Raw genomic sequence first — 8,179 nt, forward strand, 5'->3', positions numbered from 1 at the left:
TTTTCGTTATGATTTTAATTGAAATTTTCTTTTTGTTGTTTCATATTTATATGTTCTTGTTACTGTTTTTATCTTTTCAAATATTTTTAAATATTTTAATTTATTTGTTTTAATCCTGTTTTGTTGTAAAAATGAATTCCTTATGAATAAAAATTGAATTCTATCTCTTGACTCTTAAGACCATCATTCTTATTCAAGGGTTCTGTCCCCTCCTGTGGACTTAGAACTGACAGGTGGAGATGGATCTCTGCATGTTCCATGGATCCTGGGCTAATTAGTGAATTCAAAGTCACCAAGGGGTACCCAGTGTGACAGTGTCTTTTGTGTGGATAATGTGGCTGTTTCTCGGACACACACTTTATGAAGTAATCACTGACATGCTTTACCCAATTGTTAGGGTCCATGTGGTTCTTCTGAGAGAGCAGCAGATGCTCTATCCTGTGAGTCATCACCACAGCTCCTGCAGGTGCTTTTGTCCTTCCACATCATGTACTGTATTAGGTGGACAGGATCACCTCCAATCAAATAAAGAGATCTCAGGAGATGTGTATTCACAGGAAATTTACTGAGCTGTGCATGCTCAATGTGTTAGCTTGCCAGCCATCCCTACAGGGCTCTGGTGTTCCCACTGCTCATTGTGGGTCAGGATCATCCTGCAACATCACTTAGTGTCCATATTAGAGCAGATCTTTCACCTATTATCAATGATGACCATATTTATTCTGCACATCTGACAAAATACAGATCGAAATTAGCTTCCTGTTGGCCAGATTGGCATAATGAGTTTTTTGATTGTTAGCATGAAAATTATTTTAATCTAAGCAGTTTAGGGAAGAACCTCAAGGACACCCATAGTGAATGCAGCCTGCAGCTGTGAACACAGGTTTCTGTTGGAGAGCAGGCCTGTGCAGGCCCAGAACCTAGGTGGGACAGTTCAAGCTACCCTTTTTCCATGGCCAATCTGGGATCATATTGAGAATGTATTTTTTCCAAGTGACTGATTTCCAATTTATGGAATTGAACTAACTTACTGAGAATGGAGGTGACTCAGGAGTTAAAGTACACAAGGACCAATCCAGTATGTCCACAAAAGCTTGCTGTCACCCCAGGGCTTTTAAAAGCTCAGCAGCTAGAGAAGCAATGTAGTATTTGGTTATTCTCATGCTTGGGTCTATTCATTCAGTACAAGCTGAACATGACACAAAAGAGTCATCTGTGTCACAATAGAAGCTAGTTGTAACTAGATTCCCCCCACACTATCACATCACCACCGTATTTGAGGTTCTCAGTTACTATCTAAGAACCTGGAAGAGGCCTGGGTCTTGCTACACAAACTCATAATTTATGTCTTCATGACACTGTGTGCTTTGTTCTGTTGATGCTACCATTGGCATACAATACCTTGGATACTTTGTGCTGACATTTGTGACATGAGACAATAGTTCATGTCATCCTAACCTGCATAAACTGTCCTTAGAGTACGGTGTAGTCAGAGGGGCCTTTTTTTTCTCTCTGAATTTTCAAAATATTTCCAGTCTTCAGACAAGTCTTCAGCCATTGTCCAGTGCCTGTCTTGAGATGTCCACATTGTCTCCTGGGAGTATTCATCCAGCCTGGTCTGTAATTTTGTAGAAGAGTAATAGGGTTCCAGCCCTAGGATTTAATTCAGTGTGATTGTACTTTCCAAACATGCTCAAAGCCCTACATTCCACCATAGCCTGTGTGCTTTAGAGAAAGAAAATAAAGAACCACATTGCACTTGAAATTTCTCCTCCAACAAAAGGAGAGCCTGCATAGGGCCTTTAAGTAACTCTAAGTCCCAGCTTCTGCATAACTCCCTCCATTGACTCCATTATTGGTGTATTTTCATTACTGCTCACTTTATTTTTGGTGTGCAAAGAACGTGTACCATGTCAGTAAAGTGTGTGTGTGTGTGTGTGTGTGTGTGTGTGTGAGAGAGAGAGAGAGAGAGAGTGAGAGAGAGAGAGAGTTTGTGTTTGTTTGTGTTTCTGTGCAGATGTTTGTGTATGTTCATCCATGAACTCACTATCAATTTTCATAAAATGACTTAGAAGACTGTAATGAAAACTGTCGAGGTGCATGCAGACGTGTGTTACTAGTGTCCCACGGCACCTGGCAGGTAACACTGAAATGGTGGTCTACTATAATACAGCCTAAAAACAGGCTGTGGATGGTTTACACAGAGATTGTGACGTCATCACCACTAGAGAGAGCAGCAAAAGCTTCATTTATCACATGCCGCTGTTACCAAGATGAGGCAAAGCCTTATCCTACAGAGAGTCTGGTATGATTTGATGGCAGGAAATAAACTTAGTACTAAAATCATTCAATTACAAACGAAGAGGATAATACAAAGAGTCATAGGAAGCAAGAGCTGTTTTTTGAGGAGATCCATAAGAGAAACAACCCCTTTCTGAAACTAAGTACACACCACAGTGTCAATACCTAAATTATCAAATCAGAAATGAAAAGGGGGATGAAGCAATAGACATGTGAGTGAATTCAACAATCATTAGGGCTTCTTCAGAGTCCTTCACTATAGAAAAGTGAAAAATCTATTTGATATTGGTAATTTTTCTACACAGATAACAAATACCAAGTTAAATCCAAATGTGGGATTTAACTTATAAGATTATTCTCATAAGAAAATAGATTTAAACGATGCCACTACAAAAATTAAAAAATATATATGAGGGCCACTAGGCTTTAATGCAGCCTTTCTACCAGACGTTTAATGACGACCTAATAACAATAGTGCTTCAATTATTCCTCTGATTTGAAAGAGAAGGAACATTGCCAAACCCCTTCTCTGAGTTTCTCTTTTTACCTAGAATTCCTGAGTCTGTTGCTTCTTCCATTGTCACCCCATCAATAGAGCTGCAGGGCGAGTCTGTCCCGCCCCAGAGCATATCTGCCAGTTGACAGGGCTGGGTTTTGCTCTGCTTGCCCCTGCTCCTGCCCCCGCCCCTGCTCTTGCCCCTGCCCACGCCCCCGCCTCACACCCGCACTCTACATCGCCTCCAACCCATCCCCCCCTCCCAGTCCCACCACCGCCCTCGACTCAGACCCGTCCCAACCCCCGCCCCCAGCCTGCCCTCGCCCCTACCCTGCCCCCGCCCCGACCCCCCCACACCGTCCTCTCCTTCACCCCCCCCCGGCCTCCGCCCTCCCCGCCGCTGCTTGCGTTGCTACCATTCCGTCTTCGACTCCCCTGTCGACCCCACCGCCACTGCTGCTACCTTCTCCCACTTCTTCAGCCCAAGACTTTTGAAATCCCGGCTTGCAGTGCTCTGTACTAGGAGGCTAATGGAGGTGAGGAGAGCCTAAGGGACAGACCCCAGGCCTGGCCCCAGAGACTTGTGTCTCCCCCCTCTCCCGAAGTGCTTTCCCGCAGTTCTCCATTCTGGGTTCAGTTTGTGGGGACCCCAGCAGGTGCCAGGCTTTGCTGATCCTCAGGTGTGAGTCTGGGACAGGGGTGGGACTTATGGTCGAGGGAAGTCTTTCAGGCAAATGCAGGCTTTTCTCAAACTCTTGGACCATCTGGTGCCCTCCCTGGGGTCACAGGACCTGTGGAAGTTGGGAAGCCACTTTTCGCTGTCCTGTGTGACTTTCCCTGCAGAGTGAGCTCTCCTGCAGGAGGTACTCTCACATGCTTCTTTAAAAGCACCTGCTCCTCAGATCCAGATCAGTTGTGAAAACAGGCTTCTTCATGTCAGTGTGCCAGCTCCCCCTCCCAGCTCAGAGCTGCCACACCTAAGGATCCTCCAGCCCCAGTACTGGTTGGGTCTCATGGAGGAGTTAGAGCAAAGTGCCCCTTCTGAGAAGTGACTCAGAACAGAAGGTTCCTACAACCCAATGAGGTCTCTTCCAGTTGCCCTGTTCTTGGTTTGCACTGGTATAATTCTGAGTCCCAGATTGGCAGCCCACATTGCTGTGAGGGTTGCTGGAGATTTTGCCCTGCCCACAGAACAGAAGGTTCAGAAGAAAGGCCAGTTTGGCATAATGAATTCTTTTGATAGATGGCAACAAAATTATCGTAATCTAAGCAGTTTAGGGAGGAACCTCAAGAGCATCCATAGTGAATGCAGCCTGCAGCTGTGAACACACGTTTCTTTTGGAGAGCTGGCCTGTGCAAGCCCAGGACCTAGGTGGGACAGTTCAAGCTGCCCTTTTTCCATGGCCAATCTGTGTTTGTATTGAGAAAGTATTTTTTTTCCAGTTGACTGATTTCCAACTTATGGAATGGAACTGACTTACTCAGAGTGGGGTTGACTTAGAGAGTTAAAGTACAGAAGGAATAATCCAGATGTCCACAAAAGCTTGCTGTCACACCAGGGCTTTTAAAAGCTCAGCAGCTAGAGAAGCAATGTAGTATTTGGTTATTCTCATGCTTAGGTCTAGTCATTCATTATAAGCTGAACATGACACAAAAAGAGTCATCTGTGTCACAATAGAAACTAGTTGTAACTAGACTTATACCACATTATCACATTATTACTATATTTGAGGTTCTCAGGTATGATCTTAGAAACTAGAAGAGGCCTGGTTCTTGCTACATATAGTCATATTCTATATCTTCACAACACTGTGTGATTTGTTCTGTTAATGCTACCATTGGCATACAATACCTAGGATATTTTGTGCTGACATCTGTATCATGAGACAATAGTTCATGTCATCCCTTACCTGAATAAACTGTCCTTAGAGTACAGTGTAGTCGGAGGGGCCTTCTTTTCCTCTGAGATAGCAAAACATTTCCAGTCTTCATACAAGTCTGTCAGCCATTGTCCAGTGCCTGTCTTGAGATGTCCACATTGTCAGCTGAGAGTCTTCATCCAGCCTGCCCTGTAATTCTGTAGAACATTAATAGGGTTCCAGCCCTAGGAATTAATTCAGTGTTCTAGTACTTGCCAAATATGCTCAAAACCTAGTTTCCACCCTAGCTCTGTGTGCTATACAGAAAGAAAATAAAGAACCCCATTGCACTTGAAGTTTAGCCTCCAACAGAAGGAGAGCCTGCACAGGGCCTTTAAATAACTCTAAGCCTCAGCTTCCCCACAACCCCGTCCATCGATTCCTTTATTGGTGTGTTTTCATTAATACTCACTTTCTTCTTTGTGTGGAAAGAATGTGCACCATGTCAGTAAAGTGTGTGTGTGCTTTGTGTTTGTGCATGTACATCCATGAACTCACTATAAATTTTCATAAAATCACTCAGAAGTCCCTAGTGAAAACTGTCGAGGTGCAGGCAGACTCATGTTACTACTGTCTCATGGCACCTTGCAGGGAGCACTGAAATCGTGGGCTACTTTAATACAGTCTAAAATGAGGCTGTGCATGGTTTTCAGTGAAATTGTGATGTCATCCCCACTACAGAGAGCAGCAAAAGGTTCATGTATCACATGCTGCTGTTACCAAGGTGAGGCAAAGCCTCATCCCATAGAGAGTCTGTGTAGGATTTGATGGCAGGAAATAAACTCAGAACTAAAATCAATCAATTACAAACAAAGAGAATGATATAAAGAGCCAAGCAAAGCAAGAGCTGGCTTTTTTTTTTTTTTGAGAAGATCCACAAGACAGACAAACCACAGAGCGTATATCTAAAGTACCAAATAAGCAATGAAAAGGGGGATATAACAAAGGACACTGAGTGAATTCAACAATCATTAGGGCTTACTTCAGAGGCCTTTACTAGAGAAAAGTGAAAAATCTATTTGATACTGGTGATTTTTCTAACAGATAACAAATACCAAGTTAAATACAGATCTGGGAAGGTAATGAATAATTCCCATAAGAAAATAGATACAGTCATTAAAGGCTGCCACTCCAAAAATTAAAAATAATAATAATCAGGGCCACATGGCTTTAATGCATCCTTTCTACCAGACTTTTAATGAAGACCCAATAACAATAGTGCTTCAATTATTCCACTGAATTGAAAGAGAAGGAACATTGCCAAACTCCTTCCCTGAGTTTCTCCTTTTACCTAGAATTCCTGAGTCTGTTGCTTCTTCCATTGTCACCCCATCAATAGAACCATTTAAAATGGGATGTAATCGATGTCTGGAGCCTCATTCTTTCCCTTGACCTCCATGCGGTGTCCAGAAGGCATGCCTGTTCTCATGGACATGGACTCATCTCTTTTTGCTGCAGCAAGAAGAAAGCCAGCAGAGGAGGCAGGAGCTTACAAAGAGTCGGTAGGATTTCTAGAAAAGAAGCATCCAGATCTCCATTCTCAGAAAACCCCTGGCTTGCTCTCATGTGACTGGGTCCTCAGACACCAGCAGCCTTAGATGAGACCAAGGAAAGCTGTGCAGAGTCCTGGGTCCCCAGGTTCTTGACCTCCTGAGTGACAGCTGTAGACAAGTCCTCCAGGGAATCCTTACAGCTGGTGACATCTGGACAAGGTGAACCAGATGCCAAAATGAGACATGGGAGAGAAATCCTAGACTGTTGAAGGAATCAGTCTCTGCTATTGCTTCTGTCTCTTTGTGCCCTGCTGCTATGATGTTCATGGGGAGCTCTCATGCCAGTGGGTCTCCTCCTAATGTGTTTGTTGTTGCAGATGTCCTGGATGTTCTGGACCCCATCAGAACTCAGCCCATGCTCAGTCACGGAGGTCAGCACCTTCCTGTCCATCAGGTCATGAGACCTGAGACAGTTGAGGTAACGGCAGTTGGCCTGGGTGAAGTGCTCACAGACTTGGACTCTCTTGCATGGCTGTGGCTTCAAGCAGATCTGTTTGTGGCTGTCTCCTTTGTAGTAACTTTTGCAGGAGAAAAGCATCCCCCTGTACCAGGAAGAAGGCCGGCTCCTCTTGGTTAAGCCCAGAAAGCTCATGATTCTTCAGGACCTGGAAGCTCTGTTCCTAAAACTTGGTGTGGATATTTGCAGAGGTTTCTCTGGGATTTTGCATAATGACTCTGTCCCAGAAGTTTGAGCTTGCAGAGGCTTGGGCAATCTGTAGCATGGTCTCTGGATGCACTTGAGATTGAAGCCACAGGCTTCAGTAGTAGCTGCCACCTACAGTGTGATCCCTGCCTGATCTCCAGTCTCCAATAGGAATAAGCAGTCTTGCCCCGCAGCTCATAGAGCTCTGCCTCTGGAGCCTGATCCTACTCTGCAGTTCCTTTAAGGTCATGCAGCCCCTGTGGGTCCACAGGATCTTGGTGATGAAACAGTCTGCCCCAGGATCCCCCATGGTGCACTATGGCTGCAGCTGCTCAGGCTTGTGACCTGGACTCTGCTTTGTGGAGAAAGGAAACTGGAAAAGGGGATAACACATGAAATGGAAATGAAGAAAATAACCAGTAAAAATTAAAAGAGTTAAAGTCATCATCTCAGGAGAATGAGTGGGAAGCCAGGTCCTTAAGCAGGCAGGTTCTCCACAACAATGCATGCTGGGTTCAAGACTGGACATGAGGTGCCCTGAGCTTGGGACTGCCAGGCTCCTACTGGGAAGAGAGCTTTCTTCTTCATTTCCGTAAGTCTCTCTAGTTTTCTTTTAAGGCTTTCATCTCATCATTGACTTTCCCAATGACCTTTTATGACAAGCCATTATGGTTAACAAGAATTAAGTAAGGGCTCATTGAGCTGTTGGTAGTTGGAGGTCTGGGGGAAGCCCTGGACAGAGAGATCTTGCCTGCCAGGGGTGGGATGTGCATGGTGGGAGGGACTAGTGGAGTGTCATTGGCCTCAGTATGCACAGGCTTGGGGCTGGTGCCTGGCTGCCTGGTGCGCCTCTGTGGCTTCTTGGCCTGGGTCCCACCGCAGATGCCCATGGTGGTTGCTGGCCAGTTGTGCTTGCTCTCCCTGTCCTCGGGGCTTCTGGCGGGGCTGACCACAGCCTTGAACATGGACAAAATGGGCCGGAAATCGGAGGATCATGGGAGCATCTTCAACTTCCCCCTCCCCAAGCACTGGCAGTTGCAGCTGGAGGACAGCCACTGTGAGTTTCCCCACATCCAGGCAGGTGTTCTGCACCACCAGGAGAGCAAGGGCAAGCACTGCTGCCACCAGTCCCACATGCGCAAGGCCTATTTGCTGACTGGCAGGGCTTCACTTTGCTCTGCCTGGCTCTGCTTTGCCTTGCTCTGCCCTGTGGGCTCTCACTTCTTTGGCCAAAGACTGTTGAGATCCTGGCTTGCCTCACCTTTCA

This window comes from Rattus norvegicus, chromosome 19, assembly GCF_036323735.1.
Source record: "Rattus norvegicus strain BN/NHsdMcwi chromosome 19, GRCr8, whole genome shotgun sequence".
NCBI classification, from domain to species: domain Eukaryota; kingdom Metazoa; phylum Chordata; class Mammalia; order Rodentia; family Muridae; genus Rattus; species Rattus norvegicus.